Consider the following 23,485-nt stretch of genomic DNA (forward strand, 5'->3'; position numbering starts at 1 on the left):
TCTGTCCGTCTGTCTGTCACCACGTTGTATCTCATGAACCGTGATACTGATAGACAGTTGAAATTTTCACACATTTCTGTTGCCGCTATAACAACAAATACTAAAAACAGCATAATATAAATATTTAAGTCCCATACAATAACGTGATTTTTTTGCCGTTTATTGCGTAATGGTACGGAACCCTTCGTGCGCAAGTTCGACTCGCACTTGGCTGGTTTTTTATCAAATTTTGAAATCGAGAATCTGCTGTACAAACATGCTGTCAACTACTGGAATTCGTTTGTCTAACTCTAGTACGTTTACATCGCTTCTGTGATACCAATGTGCCAACCGGGAAATATTAAATGGGCTGTCAACCACTGACGAACACTGGGTTACACCATTCTCTTCTCTCTATCAATGTGTTATCTGCTAAAGTGAAATACTAAAGACGTGTTAAACTATCTAGCGTGAATCCTAAGGGAAACTCGTGGGTACCTACTTACTTACTTATTCGTAAAGAGAATTAGCTGTTTCCAGGAACTACCACCAGGTACCAGTAAATAGGTGGTGTTATAAGATTTTGTATAATCGCTAATGATAAGCAATTTATCGATCCGCCCCGGCTTCGCACGGGTTGTTCAACTAATTTACATAAAACCTATACAAATTATACATATAAACCTTCCTCTTGAATCAATCTATCTATTAAAAAAAACACATCAAAATCCGTTGCCTAGTTTTAAAGATCTAAGAATACATAGGGACATACATACAGAGCGGAAAGCGACTTTGTTTTATACTATGTAGTGATTAAACTGATTAATATCTTATATACATTCAACAGATATCATGCTTTTCCATTGACTAGCGTAAGGACTAAAACCACAGATTAATAAATAGTTACTACGTAACAGATACATCATTCCCATACAAAAGCGAAAATACCTACGCTATAATAGCCTACAGAATCTTAATAATAATACCTGCTGCTCAGGACGAGAAGAAATGTACCATAAGTACGCGCACAAAGAGTCGAGACTGCCTTGCTCGCCGTGCGAGCCACGTGCCAACGCGTCATCGTAAGAATGCGCTAGGGTTGTACTGTTACTTATGTTATTATTGTAAATGTTGCGAATCAACCATATTTTTTATTAGTCAATCAAATATTTAAAAACAACAATTATATTACCTGACTCAAAAAACTCCTTCATTTACGATTTACCTACTTATGTTCAAAGAAATAAATGGTGACAAAATTCATAAAGATAGATTTAAAATACTACTCGGTAAATACGACAATTTTTTCTTTGTTTTTTGACTTTTACACCCATCTACTGCACAATAATTACGTGGTTTCGGCATTTCGAAGCGTAGGCGCGGGAAACGTGCGGTGCGAGCGCTCAGGCGGGCGTTCGGCGGCCCTCTGTCGGTTCTATCGTCGACGATACGCCAAGCGGTAGGCATATAGCGCGTGGTTTCAAGCGAGTGAAGGAGGCCTGCTAAAACTGGTCGTGGTGCAATGCAACGAGCGATTTAGGCAACCCCAATAACTACTTGAAGCAGTCTGCAAGCCCAACACGTCCAAAGGATTCAGTAATATGTAAGGTACGAATATATACATATATTGAGTGAGACTCCATAACATGATCCGGGGATGTCAAATGCTTCAAACAGTCAATGATATTTTATATTCACAAAATCACCGCTGTGGATAAGTAATATATTTCATTCAGACAAGTTGAACACGTTTCGGAGGCATAAAAATAGGAGAAAACGCTTGATCTTCGAATTTCCTCTACTAAACCGCTCCTAGCCGATTTATTGTCTCCTTAAATATCAAAAAGCATTTTAGCTTTACTATAAAAATGTTAGCTCGACTAGATAGTTCTTGTAGATATCTTCCCGGACGGTATTTTTAGAAGGAACCTTAAAATCTTTCTTCAAAATTCTTAGCTGTTGTTTTAGTGGTGCTAAAATCGAGCCGCCCAAGCCTGGTAGTTAAATAAATTTAGGACCAGTAAAACGTGCAATGGCTTTGATTTCCTTTTATTATGTCTTCCACGCGCGTCATTCCGGAGTTATGGCGACATTGGCGACACATCGGTCATTGAAGACACAATTGCGTTGTTTTTCTTGTATGACTTGCAATTTCATTGGTGATTTGTTTAAAGTATAAGCCGGACCCTTTCTTGCTACGCCACTGATAACGGCAGTTATAAGACGGAGCATATAATATGAGAATATACAGTAGCGGAAAATAATCTATCATATTTTTTCAGATACATTTGCAGTTTTTTTGGAAGCGATTTCGATGAAATTTACAATATAGGGACTTATGAAAAGGTCAGTTAAATGTCTATTCAGGAATAAGGCCATACGACATAATAATAATAATAACACTGCGGCGAGATAAATATTATCTGCATATCTTAATTCCTTTCAAAAGGTTTTAAGATTACCATATAAGATTTTAAATATGCAGTTGGAAGTGAACTATTATTTACTTTACATAGTTTTTATATAGGTCAAAACTAAGTCAAAAATAAATTATGGTGAATTTCCAATATGACTTGGAACTCTGGTAGCCGTTACGGTAGATGTCGGTAGAGCCTCCCTAATGGCTAATATATATGGTTACGGTCTTGGTGGCTCAGATGGTAGAGCACTGTACTAGTGATCCAGTGGTCGTGGGTTCAAGTCCCACCCAAGACAGTGAATTTTTCCACTTTTAATTTATTTCTAAGCTTAATAGCATCGTTCGCAGACGTTTTACAATACAATCTTTATTGCACACCTCACATAGTTTACAATAAACACACAGAAACATAAACAAACATAATTGGATAGAGGTAACAACAGGCGGTCTTATCGCTTAAAATCTCTTCCAGATAACCTTTGGGTATCGGAGACAATAGAATAGAATATACGGTAGGTGGCAAAGAAACAAAAAAAAATATGAACAGTCGACTTAAATATAACCAAACAACACAAAACTTTAATATAGACGTTTCTGCTTGATACAAAATTAAGTCAAGAATATTACAATGTGGGATTACTTAGTATCTAAATAGATGTGGCCTACATTTACACTGCAAAGCAAGATTTAATTGAAACGGTCACCCATGACCCTTTTTCGTCGTAATCCTAAACCAGAAAATACCAGTCATTTACTATATCTGTCATTTGGACACTGGTATTATGCACTGTTTTGTGCAATGCACAGTACCAGTAAGAAGTGTAATATATTTACGGTTGGAAAGCAAGGGTTTAATTTTGCATGTGCATATTCATATGTCAGAGCGGTTCGCTGCCAAAACAGCAAACTTTGCTATGCTTACGCTGCGTCTTACGTAATAGGCGAACACTCGCGAACACGAAGCGAAGCGGCGCGGCGGGCCCAAGGCGTTCGCGTTCGCAACGAGATCGCCCACTTAGGACACTTCTATTAGGTATCAAAGGATTAATTAACCCCGCTCTGCGCCGCGCCGCTTCGCGTTCGCGTGTTGTCGCCTACGTAGTATGCTGCGTTAGCAACCACTGTGCGTGTTTTATAATTATCAGATTGCTAACTTTTTTTTTTAATGTGATATTCAGCAAACGAGCAGACGAGCCGCCTGATGGGAAGCAGTCATCGTCGCCCATGGACGTAAGCAACATCACAGGAGCCACTTAAACATTGCCGACCCTTGAGAACCCTAAATACCCAATACTGTAGCGTATTCTGAAATTCTAAATACCTATGCTACTTATTTGATATCAATAATATTAATCCAGAGTGATAAAGTAGTCTTTTATCATAAAATTTTCCCAGCAAGCAAATATTATCCCGATGACGCCACGCTCAATGAAATATTAGGTACTGTATATTTAACCATACAATACTCCGACAATATTTAATTATATCACGCATTCACTGCGGAAAGCACAAATCTTTACCTAAAATGAAACGAGGCCTAATCCGCCCCGTAGTGGTTTACACTGTGGTGCGCTACGAGTATAAAAGTGCCCCGTATACCCGAGTCTGTTAAAACTGCTATAGTCCTGAAATATTTATTTGTGTATTTTATTTCTCTGACATACTTAAAGTGTATGAAATTACCTACGTCATGTTCTCTTCGCACGTAGACACGATAAAAACGCATGAAAATATATAGAAATGAAATGACGGGGTTATTATCTCCCTTAACAAACTCCGTAACGCACATATACCTTATTTATGTCGATAAATCAATAGTGATGGGAAATAAAACAAACGATATTTTAGTGCTTATTATATTAAAAATTTGAAATCGTTTTTCAGGTTGAAACCTAAAGTTTTAATATTAAAAAATGTCACTTTCGGACCCAACATGTCTGGAACGGATTGGTGTCAAAATTGACTACTAAGCAGCGGTCAACAATACGTCACATTCAGTTACCTATATGATGTCGTGAAGTATATTAGTTGTTCAAAATTATACCAATTGTTAACTACATTGCTTTTGCAATAAGACCATTCTAGCATGCGTCTCGAACGCATTATTTTTAATTTTCCGATAAGAAGTCTTGCAATGATGACTGCACTACTGACTGCCTGACTGACTGTGGTCATAACCCCGTACAGGCCAATTAAAATCTATACGGGGTTCACTGGAACCCGTATCGCACTAGAAGGCAATTTTTGTTCCCTGGTCAGTACGGGGTTCCTGAGACCTCGTATATTTTGAATATACCACTTGGTTGTACTTTTGACAAAAAACTCAAATTAATAATATTTGTCTTTTCGTAGTCATAATAATAACCAAGATTCAGCTTCCGCACAAGCGAGTAAACACGATTTTCAGCCTCCGCACTGAATGATGACATCGTACGGCGTTCAAAAGCCCCCGTACGCAGTGAACGTGATATATTAACTCAATCGACACGAAATAAACAAATAAAGTTATAACATACCTACACGAAATCATTTCCACACCCAAAACCCCGGGGTATGTTTACATTGGAAATCGGACAAGACTCAAACAACACATGAAAAATCAGAAACGAGAACTGATTGGAACGGACGGAAACACGTCTTGAACTGACAGAGAGTTTAGCTGTGCAAAAACAGTAGGTCAATTCAAACAAACAAAACGAATGATCTTATTTCGATATCAACATCACTTGTATCTCGCTAGACTTTATATTGGTGCGGTAGAGATGCGCTGCGACCTGCGACTCATACAAACTTATCAAAAACAATAAGTAAGTATACTCATTAAAATTTTATAGTATAGTTAACTCGTTCAAGTTTTTGCTGTAGACATCGCAAGGTTAAGATAATTAAAAGCTAATTTTTACGCTGCGCATTACAGGCGGGAATGGCGGGATAAATTTTTCAGTACTTGAGGCCCAAATAAGAAAATATGTATATCAAGTACCCGAGTCGTTAACTTTTGTTGTTTTGTCCGCAGACCTTTTTCTAAAACGTGTTTGACCCGAATAACAGATTTTTCTGAACGCCGCTCCAGTGGGTTGCGTAATGTGAATGTAACTTATTTCAACGCTTGGTTTTACGTCCCTTGTAAAATCAGTAGTAAACGAGAGTAGACGGAATAACCCAGCGCTACGATTGGCCTTTTTAGGGAGTCGAGAGATTTCTATTTTTATTGATTATAGTCTATGATTCAGACATTGTTGCTGTCTTTGCTGGTAGGTATGTGACGTACGTAGTTATCATCATTCTAGCCTTCAATCGCCCACTGCTGAGCATATGCCTCTCTTCGTGTACGCCACTTATCCCGGTCCTGGGCTACTCTCATCCAAAAGTGCCCCGCGATTTTTCGAACGTCATCCACCCAACGAGCCAACGGACGCCAGGGCTTCTTTCATCCGAAAGCGGCCACCAATCTGTCAACATTTTGGTCCACCTGCCATCACTCTGCCTGGCAACGTGTCCCGCCCAACTTCATTTAAGGTTGGTAATGACGTCTCCCACATCTCCACTCCACTCCACTCCATCTCCACCTTGGTGCGGCGTCGGATCTCGACATTCCTCACTCGGTCTTATACGTAGTTATACGATCGTGAAACATCTTTATGTCTATACTAAATACATGTTAAACTATTAAACATGTTAAAAAAAACATATTTTCAATATGATGATTGATGTATGTCAAAAATCTCCTCACATTATACAAAGAGGATTTGCGCTATAGTCCATACGCTAAACCATGCAATATGCAAACTTAATTGAAAAACATTTTTTTTAAAGGCACGTAAACCACATTTACTATTAATTACCTAACAATAGGTCTTTGCATTCATCTAGTTAGTATAAAAAACACGTAATAAAGGTCATAAATGCAGTTTCTTCAAATGGAAATGCCCTTTCACTTCCGCCTCTAGGAAATCGGAGCGGCTGCAGGACGGCAAATTGAAATTCCTCCATGACATTCCAGGCAAAATCAAACTCTACAGAAAGAATTTATATCACACTAGCTTTTGCACCCGACTTCGTCTGCGTGGAATCAGTAAGCTAGAGTAAGTAGCGCCTGGATAAAGTGTAATAGCAATCAAATTTGAGCATAAGCTTAATTGCTTGACATCAATTATTAGGCAATTCATTAAATCCCTCAATTCCACCCTCCTTTTCACTCTCTTTAGGGATGACTTCCGACATAAAGACTATCCTGTGTCCTTCCTCGGGACTCAAACTATCTATATGGCAAATTTAAACTAAATCCGTTCAGCGGCTTAAGCGTGAAGAGGTAACAGACAGACATACATACAGACAGACATTCATTTATAATATTAGTATGGAAGGGATTCCTAAGAACTTAAGTATACTTGTAAGTGATGTCGTTACTTATCTAATTTTACCTTTATACTACGAGGACGCAATGAAATATAATTTCCATGTCATTTGTCAAAACCTGAACAAGCCTTCAGGAGTGATAAATTTCTTAAAACTATGGTTTTAAAATAGAACCCTTTTCACTCAATGTTCTGCAATTTAAAGCTAAGGATAAAATCAATTTAAAAAATAGCGAGTTCCTGACGTAATTTCGTCATCAAAATAGATCCTCTCATAATTGATGAATCCGTTTGTATCCATAAAGCGATTTCACCCATAAAGCTTCCTTCAGAAATTGACGTTCGATTAATTTGAAATTTAGAGAAAGGGAAATGAAGATGCACAAAGCGGTGTTAAATAATGTAGTCGCCATGTACAGTAGCGGAAAATAATATATCATATTTTTTCACATACATTTGCATATTTATTTTGGTAATTTCTCAAAAACGGCTCCAGCGATTTCGGTGAAATTTAAAATATAAAGGCGTATGAAAAGAACAATTCGATTAAAAAAAAAACATATTCCAAACCACCGCAACTTCTCACATTTCCTAAAAGCTGTTATTCTAACCCCAAAACTATTTCGTTAAATCCAAGCGGATTGACGCTATAAAATTAATAATAAGTTCGTACTATGAATTATTTAAGTTGTTTACTAAAAAATGATACGAATGCAAAATGGGGCGAGTTCGGAAAAGTTTGATTAAATCGCGCTAATGAGCGCGCGGGAGTTCTCCGCACGTAATTCATGGCCTCACGTCTTCGGCGAGATGTTTTAATAATGAGAGATGTCAATTTTGTCATATTTATAAAAACACGCATGATATAAGTTTCGACTTTTCGTCTTTTATTAATACTTAAGGCTTCGATACTCAAGGGCTGGCTATATTTCTCTTATCAGCAGAATTCTGTGAGTCTTCGCCTTACGTATTTCATGGTTTTACGTCTTCGGGTCGAGATATTTTAATTATGCATTCAATTACTCATACCCTACAATAGAAAATAATTTTTTTGGAATGTTGATTAAGCATGTGCGATCTTCTTCATGTGGCGCAAATCAGGAGTCTGTAGCATCACGTGAGAATATTTATTTATAAATATTGTAGCCCTGTTTTTTGACTGGCACTGAATAGTGACGACAATGTTTTTAACTGATTGAATAGGCAATGGAAAACTGTCCCATTTTTATCGACCCCACGAAATTAAGAGAAAAACATTAGAAATGTTAATAAAAGACAAAACTTAAGCCAGTTCATTGTCGCCACGAATAGAAGTTGATAATAAATCAGATCTGTCAATCATAATTATTAGATAAAATTTTGATATAGCGGAACGACTTCGGAAAGAATAATGAAAAACCGGCCAAGTGCGAGTCGGACTCGCGCACCGAGGGTTCCGTACTTTTTAGTATTTGTTGTTATAGCGGCAACAGAAACACATTATCTGTGAAAATTTCAACTGTCTAGCTATCACGGTTCATGAGATACAACCTGGTGACAGACAGACGGACAGACAGATAGACAGACAAAAGTCTTAGTAATAGGGTCCCGTTTATACCCTTTGGGTACGGAACCCCTAAAAACCAAAACTATTATATTATTTATTGTATATCCCCGTATAGTACCTATGTAGAACAATAGTATAATCGAGTCTGCAACAAATTGATCAATAAGAAGGTATATCTATGTCTGTAATTAGTTTATGTAGCTTCAGATACCATAGTTAAAAAAATACAGCGAATTTAAATTTTTCATACAAAACATGTTTTTGCTCTAGTTTTTTTTGTTTTATAAACTAATTTCAGACCTAGATATACCTCATGCCATTGTATGTGCAAAGTTTCATTACAATCCAACACGTAGTTTTTAAATGAGAGAACTACGTGTGTATGGGAAGGTGCAATTCGTGCGAGCTTGCCGGGGATTTAAATGGTGTTAATTTCTAATTTCCAGTCACAACCTGTTTACATCGGTCTTCCATTATCCTGTTATTTCCCGATCCAAAATAATTACTTCTCTGTAATGTGAATCTTGAGGCTCGAGGGCGGAAAAGTAATCGCGGATGTCGTTGAAAAGTCACGTACGCCGCAAACCGAGGGTGTCTGTAGGTACTGTCTGTGCGAAATTATAGATACAGTTGGCGACCAAGATTTATTTGCGACATTGTCTTAGCTGCGCTGGTTATCGGTTGACATCGGACGCGCACACGCTGCGCACAGGTTTACGTTTTATGGAAATTGTGCTGTCTTCGATACAGTAATTATTTATAACGCTGTACGCTGGATTAATTTTGTATGTGCAAACGATACCACAATGCTTCTAAGCACTTCTTTTCCTTTATTTCTAAGCATTGCTGTACGATGGGTCAAGTGAAGATTTTGGCTCCTAATAATTTGTAAATTATCAACTTCTGGGCGCGACTTCGTCCTATATTAATTTTGTAATCTTGTTTTACTAACGAAATTGTTTGAAATTTACACTAGTAGGGGTTCTTATATAGTTTGTCTCTATTTACACATAATAAAATTTTAACGGAATTGGATCGTTATTTTAGTTTAGAGTATTGGTCATTTAATCTGGGTTATAATCCAGCAATGTTTTTGTATGTTCCCCACTGAAAACCTTTATGAAATTCAAAGTAGTCAGTATGAAGGAAAATATGGTAATTTCATAGCCACTTTTAAAAACGACCTTTCAAAAAAGGTTAGCCAAACAAGTATGGAAGAGCATATAGTAAGGCGGTGTTCATACTGACCCTAATTCGAAACACTTCGAACAAACCTTTATAAATAAAAGAGGCTCATCTTCGACACTTTTCACCTTTACGTGGATATTGGAATAGGTTTGAATCTATTGAGGACAAATTTACATTTGAGAAGATTTAGTTAAATGATAAACAGGGTACAGTTGCTTTTATCTGGCGTTTCTTGCTTAAGGGTATTTGGGGAAGACTGTCCGTTTGGTTAAATGTGTCACTTTGTAAAAGGGTTTTCTTGTCAGTTAACCTGCTCAACAATTATCCATTTCCTGCCACTTCTAACTTATTCTTATTTACATTATCGGAACTAAGTGCCAGTTGCACCATCCGCACTTGACAGACTGATCAACGTCACCCGGCGCGCCGCGGCGGTTTACTATGAAACTTCCCATACAATAAAATTTAGCGAACTCTTTAACGATGACAAACAGTTGGTGCAACCGACCCTTAATCGCGTATACTTAACCTTTAAAATTACCCCCGACATTCCGAGGACGACATTGTCACAGAATAAGTAATAATATTGTCATACAGTTAACTTGTTATCGCTATGTACTATTCTGATCGCCTGCCGAGCGCAGGCAAGTTAGTGGCGCGCCCGAGCTAGTTCAGTAACCACGATCTTCAATTACACATAGTCGCTACGCATCCCGCGTTCTGCAGTTCTGGTTAGCCTGAGACCTTGCGCCTGCGCTCGCACAGCGGAAGAATATGTGCATGGTAACCTAATATAATGTGCACGCGTACTTATTTATGTAAGTCGCTGCGGCCAAAATAAATGTATCCCTACCCACATACTGCATATTTTGAGTATCAAATTGTTTATTTTGCAAAAACTTAATTTTGCACTTAATATTATATAATATAACAAATAAAAGTGTACTCGTCAAGATAATTAATTATTAGTATAAGTACTCATGCAAGTGAATTGTAATATTCTTATGAGTATTAAAATTCTTTAAACCTACGGTTGGCTACGATTTTTAAGGTAATTCGCGAAAAATCTCAAGAGTTTGGGTGTAAAACCTATCGCAGCAAATTTTTGCAGAAGGATGTCATTGTCGACGAGATCAAACGCCTTTCTAAAATCAAAGTAAGCTGCGTCTACTTGTCGGCGTGCATCCATTTCTGCTGTAACATAATCTACCAAATCTACATGATTAGTGACAGTGGAGCGCCCACGGCGAAATCCATGTTGTGCTTCACTAAGCTGTGATGCAATTTGACGACTGATTCGGTAGTAAATGATAGATTCAAACAACTTTCCGAGGACAGAAAGGACCGCGATCGGTCTGTATGTGCTTATATCTGACCCCAACCTACCCTTGGGTACAGGTGACACTCTTGTTTTCTTCCAACAGGACGGGTATGGTTTGCAATGAGAGATTGAATATATATTATGCAAAAGCGGCTCTTCTGCGGCTGCGGCTGTTGTTTACCTCTGCTTGTGTTTATGTTTTCTTTTGTATTGTTTTATTTTATTGAGGTGTGCAATAAAGAGTATTTGTATTCTATTGTATTGTATTGTATTGTATTAACATACTTTTTAAACTAGCTTTTGTCCGGGGCATGTTCCTCGTATTAGAACTCGTTATTCCAGTGTTCAAGCAAAAATACTGTAAAAGCGGAATGAACCCCCGCTTTCCTTTCTTAATTTTATTCAGAAACTGCAGTTTTCCAATTTTCCTTAGCTCACAAATCAAATTTTCTTACGTAATTAACAATAATTACCTACGTAAGAAATATATAAAGCTCCAACACTGGTTCAAGATCAGCTCGCGACCGTTAATTTACGCCACCCTTGAAGGTTCGAAGTAGATAATAGCATTTTATGACTCTGTCGTGCCTTTGTTCAAGTATCAGAAAAGCGGTCCGCAGTCCCCTGTCGATGCTTTATTTCCAACATATTGTTTGGGAACTTCATTTTATACGATATGTGGTTTCAATTCCGATATTTAGTTTTAGTTTTGTTTCAAAGAATAAGGTTGGTTTCAGCCTAGCGTTTAATAGTAGGGCCATAAATATAGGCGCGCCTTCTGCGCATACACGCAAAAAAACGCTGATGTGAAATCGCTCGAATACTGCATGATCATGCGGAAACATATTCCAATAATTTTTAATAACATTTTTACTAGAAATAAAAAAAAAGATTTGCTGTCAGAAGATAAGTTCCATATCCCTAAACTAATGTAGTTCAAAGCGAGTGGAAAAATCCACTTTTTTTCTTAGGATTTGTTGCATTTTTAGGGTTCCGTACCTCAAAAGGAAAAAACGGAACCCTTATAGGATCACTCGTGCGTCTGTCTGTCTGTCCGTCTGTCACAGCCTATTTTTTCCGAAACTACTGGACCAATTAAGTTGAAATTTGGCATACATTGTAAGTTTGTGACCCAAAGATGGACATATAATGTAAACAAATAAAATTTAAACATGGGGACCACTTTTGGGGGGTAAATTAGAAAATTAAAAAATAAAGTTTTTCAAACTATATCGTGTTACATATAAAATAAAAGAGCTCATTGTGAGAAACTCAAATAATTTTTTTTTAATAATTTTAGGATAAACAGTTTAGAAGTTATTCAAGAAAATAGGCAAAAAATGACCATTCCCCCCCCCTTTATCTCCGAAAGTACTGGGTCTAAAATTTTGAAAAAAATACACTAAATAGTTCTTTACCTATAGATCACAGGAAAACCTATTAGAAATCTGTAGTCAAGCGTTAGTCGGACTTAATTACTTAGTTTTTGATCCGACCCCTACGGGTTTTTTAAAGACTCTTACATTTCACATAAAAAATACATTGTTTAAATTGTGTAATGTACGGAACCCTTGGAACGCGAGTCCGACTCGCACTTGACCGGTTTTTTATATTATCCCTCAATTTATAATATCGAGTAAATTATATGGAGGCTGATACCAAGTTACGAAGTGATGGCAATGTATATACTTTTAATTCCTTTCGGCCATGCCTCACGCTAGTTCTTACGTACATACTCGTATAATTATATTTTATGAGTAGAGTACGTTACAACATCAATACAAAACAATTTTTAAACAAGTAGAATGTCGCTCATTGTCAGCATTTGTTGTATTTGGTTTCGTTAACTTGTATCTTGTGCTCGTACTGGCTCGTAGAGCATGTATGACGTTGCTCTGTAGTTACTTTTAGTAATACCACAGAATAAGTAATAGTATTATCATATAGAACGGCCACGCACCGCCCCGCCCCGATTCGAATTACCTCGCCCCGCCACAGCAGATTGACGACCTTTTGCCGACCGCGTAGTACAGTTTTTATGTTTGTACGCAGTCGAATGCTGATTGTGATCCTGCGGCGCTCCTCTACAAGGCGGAGTCGGCATTCGTTGGTGGTTTTAGACGGTAGTCCTACCACTAGTTAGTCCGTCATCGCTCCTGGCTCCCCCGGGCCCGGTGGCATGCATAAACACATTTCCCCAACGTAAAAAAAAGTACAGTTTTTAAGCAACTTACTACTCACACAATGACGCATGCCGCGTATACAGACACACACACACATACGCGTTGACACATAGAAACGCAAGTGATTTTTGATGTATAGCGTGTCCGCCCTTAGTACCTACAGTGATAGATGGACTTTACAAATAGCCACGATGGATTGCCGGGTGTGAAAAATGGTTAAACGCGTTTCAAGACTAATTTCTTCGTTGCTGCACACTTCCGTTACTTCACTGCATAATAAGCTATCAATACGATTATAACTCAAAAAAACTTAATACGACTTTGAAGTTAAACCAGAAATCTAACTATCCGACAAATCCAAACAAACAAATCTGACGACCCGTCAAACGTCAGCACAATAAGGTACGAAAACGGCAAACATGGCGTCGACAGCTACAATTGCCAGGTAAACGAAATATTCGCGCAGTTCGGTGATTGAATGTCATTTTGCCACTGATTTAATATCCGCTACATATTTTTGCCAGCCCCGGGCAATGCGTAAAGGATGGTTGCTACCCCGTGCCTTGCCCGACCCTTTTGCTGAACTATTTAAAATGTGGCTATTGGCTGCGTGTATAAAAAGAATATACAGGTTGATTCAGAAGAGATGAGCAGGATCAACACTGCGCATTTCTTAAATTACAAGCAACTGTTTCGTATCAGTATTAGTGAGATTAACGTTAATTTTTTAGTCGCGTTGAAAATAAAAGTTATTAATTTGTTTAAGACATGCATGGTCGCCCTACAATTAGAATAAGTACTAAACTACCGATATTCTGTGCCAAATTGAGTGTCATCACTTCATCACTCTCATCAGTCTGGTTTGGTTACTTTTGAAAACTCGTATCTATCTCAAGTTTGACAGTTTTCTTCATAATCAAGATGCTGTCATTACGGTTAAAGAGGTTTTATGTTTAATAATTAGGTGTTGTAGGGTGACCATGATTGTAGAAAATTAAATTTGTCCTCACCAAAAAGTAAAAAAAATAGGAAAAAGTGCGGTTGTTTCCCCTAAATACGACAGTGATCGATCAATTAACAGTTACTGAGTGTGCAGGATTAGTCCTGCTCACGTCTCATGAATCACCTACTAGTGTGGCAACAGTGTCAGGCAAGCCAGTTTTGCTGATAAAGGCGGATAATTCGATAAATATTAGGATTTTTTTATGATATAGGAGGCAAACAAGCCCATGCATAATTTCATCAGAATAAGTTTATTCTAATAGTTAAGCCGTAAAAAGATATGTGACTGACAGATTTATATTTAACAAGTTTTCGTCCATGAATTAATCGGCGTAGAATTAGACCTAACAGAGGTACCTAACAGATACAGAAAAATCATAAATCTAACTCCAGAAAATAAACCTCTTGCTTTGTCGTTTAATTTCATCAGGTCTTCCGGAGGGCCTCCAGTATATCGAGTGAAGGGGCACTCTGCCATAACAGTGTCAGGCATGTGACTCCACCCAGCCGCAACTTTATAATGCTTTTATCATACTAAATGTAGTATGGATTCTGTGACCGAGCATCGAATGACACTCGTGCCGGACAGGGTACGTAATACGAGCCTTAGGCCAATGCGGATGCAGATCCCCCTTTTACATGAAAAATATAATTCCAATACACGTGTACAAAAATAATGGAAAAATCACATACGCACACGTAAACAGCCCCATCGGTTTAAAAGAGCTTTATATTTACTCCCCGGCAAGCTCGGCCGAATTTCACCTTTCCATACAAACGGAGTTTCGTTCTCAACTACTACTACGTGTTGGATTGTAATGAAACTTTGAACATACAATGACATGAGGTATATCTAGGTCTGTAATTAGTTTATATAACTCGAGTATATAACGAAATAGATCAAAAACAAGTTTTGTATGAAAAACTTAAATTCGCTGTATTTTTCTAACTATGGTATCTGAAGCTACATAAATTAATTACAGACATAGATATACCTTATCCTATTGTAAGTACAAAGTTTCAGAGCAAACTAGCAACTCGTTTTAAAATGAGAGCGTAACTACGTTTATAAGGAGAGCCGAGCTTGCCGGGGACCCTTAACGCTGTCTAACGGTATCCGGATTCCGGAATTAGATAATGTAAACTGACAACAGTTTGAAACATTTGTTATAAAAATATAAATTATTATGCGTTATTTTTTTTTATGAAATAGGAGGCAAACGAGCAGACGGATCACCTGATGGAAAGCGATTACCGTTGCCCATGGACACCCGCAACACTAGAGGGGTTGTAAGTGCGGTGCCGGCCTTTAAGATGGGAATACGCTCTTTTCTTGAAGGTTTGAAGGTCATATCGGTCCGGAAATACCGCAGGCGACAGTTCATTCCACAGTTTAGCTGTGCGAGGCAGGAAGTTAAGTTAAGGCGTTAAAGAGGAATCAACCACCAGCATTAGTTGTAATCCAACGGAGCAGAGAAGAGATAGATGTGGATTCACAAGTTATATGTCCATATATTGTCGTTTAAACGACTAGAAACATCTTACTCGTAATTAATATCAGTAGGCGCCACTTGCACCATTCCACTAACCCGGGGTTAACCGGTTACACATGGAGTTACCATGGTTACCGCGTTACCAGTACAATTTGACACTGGGTCAACGGTTTAACCGCTTAACCCGGATTAGTGGGATGGTGCAAGTGGCCCTAGGTATTATTTCTTCTTTTTTAACATAAACAATGTTAAATTAATTAAATTAAGTTTAAACTCTTGTCTGGTGAACAAGCACCACGAAATATGTTCAGCCTAGAACTTTTCATATAACATTTATATTTCATGTAACGCACAACGGAAATTGAATTAACAAGCCCTTTGTGTGAAAGATATCCTTCGTCAAATTCTGTCGGCGCTTTGTTCGCCACGTTCGCGTACAATACATATTGAAACCCTTGAAAGTTACTCTCCGGCTCGATGCATGTATAAATGTACTAAAATCTTATATTCAACATTACGTTTCTTTTTCGTTTCTGTTAACTTGTTTGTGTGTGTATTGTTTTATTGATTTTTAATTGAATATATGGTGCTTCACATATAATTTTTGTATTGCACGTCCAAAATGGGAGGTGATTAGAATGCCAATTGCTATCCCAAATTTGATATCAAACAAATAATGATTAACAATTATTGAATGTCATGCTTCAGGTACTTTAGCATTGGCGTCATTCATTATGTAAGTAGTAAACATTTCATGTTGTGTGTGGTCACGGATATACTGTCAGATATGTTAATGTGTCTGTTGGTAGTGTTCGCAGTAGTATCTAATAACAGTAATAACTATTTAATGTTGTCGGTTATTGCAATTATTGTAATCTTAAGAATCACCCGCCATACAGTCACGGTCTCATTTTTAAACAACATTTTGAGATAACATGAAAAACATAAAAATTCAAGTACAAAGAAATTAGAGCAAGTGGAGGTTTTACGTAAAAACAAATCACCATTTTTACCAACTAAACTAGAAATATGTCTACATTGATATATTACGTAAATCTTCATGCCAAGTTGTATGTAATGTCGTTTTAAGAGCGTAACTTTGATTAGGTATATGGGAGCAACTTTTTGGCGGCGGGCTCGTGTGTGTTAATATGTCTATTATTAGTAATAAACTATATATTTTTTTGATCATTGATGAATGTTCCTTTTATTAAAATGAATAAATTACAAAACAAAAAAAAACAACATAAAGGCACAATAACTACTAATCAAATATACTATATATTTACCTAAAGTTGTCGATTATTGCAATCATTGTAATCTGAGTTATCAAAATTATTATCTTTATTTGACCACAATTTATTTTATTTCAACCTTCAAAAACGTATTGTATTGTAAGTTTTCGCAACACAATCCATCGCTTTGTACAAGAGTCTGAAACTTTCGCCAACTATTTAACCACAACTACTTTTGCTGTTGCTCAAAGTTGTCTGTAAAACTCGCAAAATTCCAGAACTTATACTAAATCAACCGGATATTGTGGTTAGCCCGTTCCATTAACCGTTGTTTTACGTATCCTCTAACAGGATACAGGATTACAGGGAATACTTAATGCAGAAGGACACATTTACCCGGTCTAACGTGAGTCATCCTTAATATGTAAAATAAAAAGGTATATGTATAAAACAAAGCGGCAAGTTCTTATTATGTCGTATACGAGTATTTGCAAAATACCTGTAAAATTATTTTGTAACGCCCGTTGTTGATGAGGTTAAAATACTGCAAAAAACCTATTCCTGACTTTTTATGCTAAACCCTTTTTTTTCTTGAACTTTCTTACAGCTATTGCCACTGGCCATAACTAGATGACACTGTGACATGGACAGCTGTTAGCAAATTCACCTAACGTCAAGTAAAAAAACAAGGGGAATTTTCTTTACCGAGACCACGGGGACAACGCCTTCCTCGAAACGTCGGAGGTAAATTTAAAACTTAATTTTACGCGATTAAGTCTCATCGTTGTGAATAATAATGAGTAAAAATCAAAGAATTTTATATCCAAACTAGCTTCTGCCCGCAATTTCGTCTGCGGGAAATGATGATGAAGATTGTTAAAAATTACCATATTCATACCAAATTTCTTCTAAATCGGTTCAGCAGTTTACTTTCGCATTTATAATACTATTAAACCTATTTAGGGGAGAAGGCGGCAGCAGGGGGTTCCAATTGAAGTTAATATGTATGTGCGTAAATATAGAATAGAATTTCATTTAATCAAGTAGGAGTAGGAGTGTAGGAGGAATATTATGGAAACAAAAAGACAAACTATGAATGCTTAAAAGCAGTAAGTATATGTATAGTGCTACACGCACAAACATGTGGAAGCTCATCTGCTATGTAATTTATAACGTTTCTAACAGTACAAAAAACTCATTGAGTTTTCTTTTTGTTTGAGAATCATCTGTCAACGCGGCAAGGTGTTTCACAAAATGTATCCTCGAGTAAGTAGCAGCTTACATTATGCATAAAACAACTATTTTATTCAAAGACACGGCATGAAACAGTGTCTTGAAAAATTACAGTTGCTCGTAAGGTGGAAGTTAAACCTGGGCTTTATAAGTGTGTTGCCACAGGAACAAGGCAGTAGGTAGGGACGCGAAATATTTATTTTCAACTTTTTTGCGTTAGTGCTTCAAAGCAACAATAGCTTGAAATATTCACATAAAAATGCATAATGGCGAGCAAAGCGCTGCAATGCTTTGATAAGTTGGCTAAAGCAGTCATATAGCTATAGTTAATTTTAATTTTTCGCTTTAAACAAACTTGAAATATTTATCCAGCTGCCAGTTAATATAGTTAATTGAATGAATGTATTTTATTAATTTTATCTTTTAACCTTTAGTGTTATTTACAATTGGTATTATTTTATGAGAACATTCCAAATGCTATTTTTTAATGTATGAAATTCTTGATCGATAGTTTAATGGTTTGATTTATAAGCTTGATAATTAGTGTTTAAGGCTGTAATATTTGCATGCCGCTATTCGGCTGAATTATGTCGTGATTTATAAAAAACTATGTAACATCAGATACGATATTCTATTCTATTCTATATTTCTTTTCAAACAAGTCCAACGTTGTCCAAACAAGAAATTCAATGTCAAAATTCAAGGAATTCTGTCAAAAATAATAAGTCCACAATCGTGTACGCAAAAGCAATATTGCCGGATCATCAAACTTTCATGAGAGTCCTCGACGTTTCTGGTTCAAGTATTGTTTTCTGTGAGTAACGCTGACTCAGACACTCAAGAATAACCCTCAGGCGCTAAGTATAAGCGAAGGCTTTTTGCCTTGTATTATGTGGGCGAGATTATAATTTCGGGGTGAAAAGAATGGCGGCAAGCGGATCGGCTTTTAATATGGGTTTTGCTTTGGTCAGTGCCGTCAGCGGTAACGGTGGTCGAGTAGAGTGCTTGTTGAAGCATCTGTAGAGGTCTCCCGTGCCTTTTTAGTTTACAATTATGGAAATAGGTAACATAGTTCGTGCATGATAATTTGGTTCGAGTCATTCTTGACCTTAGTATTAAAGCTACCAGCTAGGTGCGTGTCGGGCCAAGTTTCCTAACTTTCGTACCTTCATATGATATAAAAAGCCATTCCAGCAAAAGGTGTGTTTCTGGCACTTACATCCTTTTTATATAAAGAGAATTACTTAAAATTAATGAGTCAACCGATCATGTTCAAAATAATTTTCGCAGAAAGAATTTATTAAATTATTTTAAACGGGTCACTCACTTTTTAAAATAAGCTAATATGTTTGAGTCTCACGGGAGTTTTATAGAATTTATTAAGCTACATTTTCTTGAATATTGCTACCGAGTGAAACACAAAACTTCACCACACCCGTGTCCAAATCACTAACAAGTCAATTTCACCAGCATAAGCACACGATAAAAAATTTGCATCAAATTACTTTGCCACTTGTGGATAAAATGCAAATTTGTCATCCGACGTTTCAAGAATAAAGAGAGGTTTTACGAGTTGGTGTGGTAAAAATTTAATTTTTGATTATAAGGTTTTCACCTTACATTCGGGAATAATGCCGTAGTATGAAAGGTTCTATATATTTTTCGTTCGGTTTTGTGTGACTGTTCCGTACCATGGGTTACAGACAGTTTAAAAACGGACATAAATAATATACTCTACCGTCTACGTAATATACTTTCTATATCTCGCTTGCACTAATATGTCAGTACAAGCGAGATGCATAGAAAGTTAGTTACGTTCACGCTAGCGTGTACGAGTATGTCAGTGCTAAACTGATGGTAGCCGTACTGAATGAGCATGTCTTTGATCTGCGTTTGTTGTGGATTTTATGATGTATTGAAAATACTCGTAGCTACAGTGAATTGGGGTTCCCAAGTGAATTATAATGAGAATGGGTTACTGTTTTGTTACGTGAGAATACCGTTGGTTCCATTTTGTAAGGCTCTTTTTTATTCTGTGTACGTATCATTATATAAATAAGTATATTTTTTAAAGGAAACATTTCAGAATCCTCAAAACCGATGTTGGGCAAGAAATAACTTTATTTTCTCCATAATGTAGTCAAAAATATCAGTCAGAATATACACGGTGGCTAAAAACTGGGACCAACCCCGAAATCGCGAAAAAAATGTTGGCCGTTTCATACATTTTGGCTGGTCCATTTTCTATGAGGATACATTTTTTTTTCGCGATTTCGTGGTTTGTCCCATAGCAAAAGTTGCTCAGTATAATCCCAAAACCTCCCTGGCAACGGGAATGCACTTATTTTTTAGCCACCCTATACATACATACATACTCAAGTGCATATAAAATAATAATGAAAGGCCTTTCGCTTTTAAATGACTACGCTTAACAGTGTTGAAGATAACATCAAAAGAGTCCTTGGACCGTACAAAACTCTAGGTTAGCGACAAACGCCGACCTGTCCAGACAATATAGACCCTCCTCGCCTTTCCCTCTCCCTGTGTGTTCCATGTTTTGTATTATAAAAGGGGAGGGTGGGAGTTCAATGTATACTGGTGTAACTAAGGCTCATTGGACACGAAGCGGCTCTCAGACACAATGCACGGAGGCAATCCAAGTTGCACAAGAACACTTGTGTGGGACACTTGGCATTATAACTGATGCAAGGTTATGGTTCAAATTATATACAATAGGACTTGAAAAAATTTAGGATTTATATTTGATATAAAATTAAACTAAGGTAGAAAGTTCGTGTGCCTATCATAATTTTCGCTACATATAAGCCTTCGTTGGAACTGAAAGTGAGGATGAGCCTTTATTGTCACTCCGCCTGTTCAAAAACCCATATACGAGTAAAGCAAATGATTACGATTATGTGTCACGGGTCTACGGACAGTTTTCAAATATTGCTATGTTTGTTTGCTTACAAATTGCACATTGTTGCGACAGTTATATGTCCTAAGCTATGTGCGAAGTGCGTGATAGAGGAACCAAAAGCGACGATGTGGACCCGCATGGCAAAAATTTTAACTTTTGTGGACTTCAGCTTCATACTATTGGGCATATATCACCTTACGGGCCAATTGGAACAGTGATTTAGATGTCAACTAGATATCCACTAGATATGAAACAGAAACGATAACGAGATATTTAAGAAAGTCATGTCAAATTTGACATTTCCGTGATTCCGAATGTCCTCTTGAACGATCTCTTTAAGATTTGCTTAAGATCATGGAGACTGTATAAAGGAGCCAAATCTCTATGTATGAAAAGTGTCCATCAAAAAACAGTAATTAAGCGGCGCCACCATACACCGAAATGATACCAAAAACAACCTACGTAATTTGGTCGGGTTATTTGTTGCCTTATATGGTTCATGTTATATTCATGTCCCAGAGTCTAACTAGCGCCACTGGAGAGATTAGGAACTATTATTTAAAGCTTAACGCGGTCACTTTTACAACAATTCTGCCATAAGAGATTGCGATCCTTTCTATACCATCCATACTTAAGATATTAATTAGACATCCAATAGATATCTAATGGATATCCCAAAATGTCACAATAATTGTACCGTGAAATGACAATTGGTTTCTCGAATCGAACTGCAAAAGATAACTAGTTGAGAACTAAACTATAACGTATCTATTAGATCTCGTATTGTTCTCGTATAATAATTATATAGTAATTATCACGGTGTTCGAATTGATCGGTTAGTAATCAGTATTAAAGCCGCCAATCCACCGCAACATGTCACACACATACACACATAGCCTAAACGGAGCCCTGAAAAAACGAAATCAAATACATTCGTTATTTTAGGGTTAAGACCTACCGAATACAATGACTTCATGTATTTAAATTAATTTAAAAGTGCCTGTTGCTAGGCCTATGTGAATAAAGAATATTTAGACTTGACTTAAGATTTAACGTAAAATTATGATGTTCATGAAATAAAAATTATTCTGGTCTAGTCGACCACTTAATAAGTTAGCAGATACTTTGGGGACAAAGCTTTGAGTTGCTTAATTTATCATAAGCTTCAGACTGGGGGCAGTGGCTGGGAAAATCTTACTTAACAACTTAGTGACTGTCAAAAGACCAAGGAGAACATGCTAATTTTAGGATACTTTTAACAAGTTGTCTGTTGTTATTTACAGCGTCATCGTAGATAAATTAAGTGTCAGATACAAGAGTTTTGTTACGAAGTCCTAACCTAACGAAGGCCAATCCTGCCAAATAATATATTTGGTTCACGAAACGCCGTATTTCATTGACTGCAATGGCGGCTATTAACTATAGAGGCCTGCTACTTACATAATAGGCCGCAAATGCATAACGTACATACAATTCATTGAAAATGTTTTTTTGTTGTATGCCCATATTATAGCCACTAAAATGAGACCAGAGTGGCGTCGAGATCTCAAAGCGGGTGTAGACAAATATGACAAAGACTGGTTAGAGAACCTTAGGTAGAAAAGACTCCGCGCTGATAGAACTCCTCCCTTGGACTCTCGTCATGTTTGTGATTGCTGTGGCAGAAGATGCCGCTCTGGAATTGGATTGGATTATCTTCAGTCATCGCAGACGTTGCAATCAACCTCCCCGTAACAACTGATTTTACCCCACGCTGCAACAATCATCTCATCAGTGTAGATGTCGTGGCCAATGATATTGTAGCCAAAATAATTTATTATCAATTGGCGTCTTGCCGCCATTTCAACTGTGTAGAAATAGTATTTCCATCTACCAATTCCATAGTAAATTCCATCCTAATTTTCACCTTAAGGGTTGATTTCCGGAATAAAACTGCCATATTCTTCGCCGGAAGCCAAACTAGCTATCTCCGTACCATATTTCATTTAAATCGGTTCGGCGGTTTAAGCTCATGACAGACAGAGTTACTGTCGCATTTATATTATTAATAGTATTTATTTACCAATCACGGAACAACGGCGTTCCGGACATTTGGGAGGCGTGCGCGGAGTCGAAGACAACACGTAGATATTACTCTTTTGACACTTTAACGACAGGTAAGAGAGGGGTACACTGCGCGGATGCTACCCTTGCTTGTCATGGGACACACGCAGATGCAGCACCCGCCAGGGTGTGGATTATTGAGAGTTATTGGAATCTAAGATGAACTAGGCTACGGGCCCACCCATTACCAGTCCGCCGGACGAAATCGGCCTGTTAGGTGTTCGGAACTGTCAAATTTTTGTTCTAACTGACAGGCTGATATCGTCTGGCAGACTGGTAATTGGTGGGCCCCTTTAGGTGAAACCGACGGACTTAATACTGGGCTATGGGATAAAAATAGTATGGATCTTATTATCAATTCGTAACAACATACTAAAATGAACTTATTTTAGGCATTTACAGAGGAATTGGTGACACGTGTTCATTATCTTAATAAGATAATCTTATATTTAAACGTAAATTGAATAAAGGCCTTGATTTCTTATGCCGCGCCATCGCCAGTTCA

General features: G+C 37.3%; 1 long non-coding RNA gene and 1 other non-coding gene across 2 annotated transcripts in view; both read left to right on the forward strand.

The window, feature by feature from the left end:
• LOC134749449 (uncharacterized) overlaps positions 1-23,485 on the forward strand; it is a 604,512-nt gene that overhangs the window by 438,090 nt on the left and 142,937 nt on the right. The gene's annotated exons all lie outside the window — the stretch shown is intronic.
• On the forward strand, positions 2,622-2,694 carry Trnat-agu (transfer RNA threonine (anticodon AGU)). The gene has a single exon. It is a non-coding gene; the product is annotated as a tRNA-Thr (tRNA).

The sequence above is a fragment of the Cydia strobilella genome, chromosome 18 (genome assembly GCF_947568885.1).
Source record: "Cydia strobilella chromosome 18, ilCydStro3.1, whole genome shotgun sequence".
NCBI lineage: Eukaryota > Metazoa > Arthropoda > Insecta > Lepidoptera > Tortricidae > Cydia > Cydia strobilella.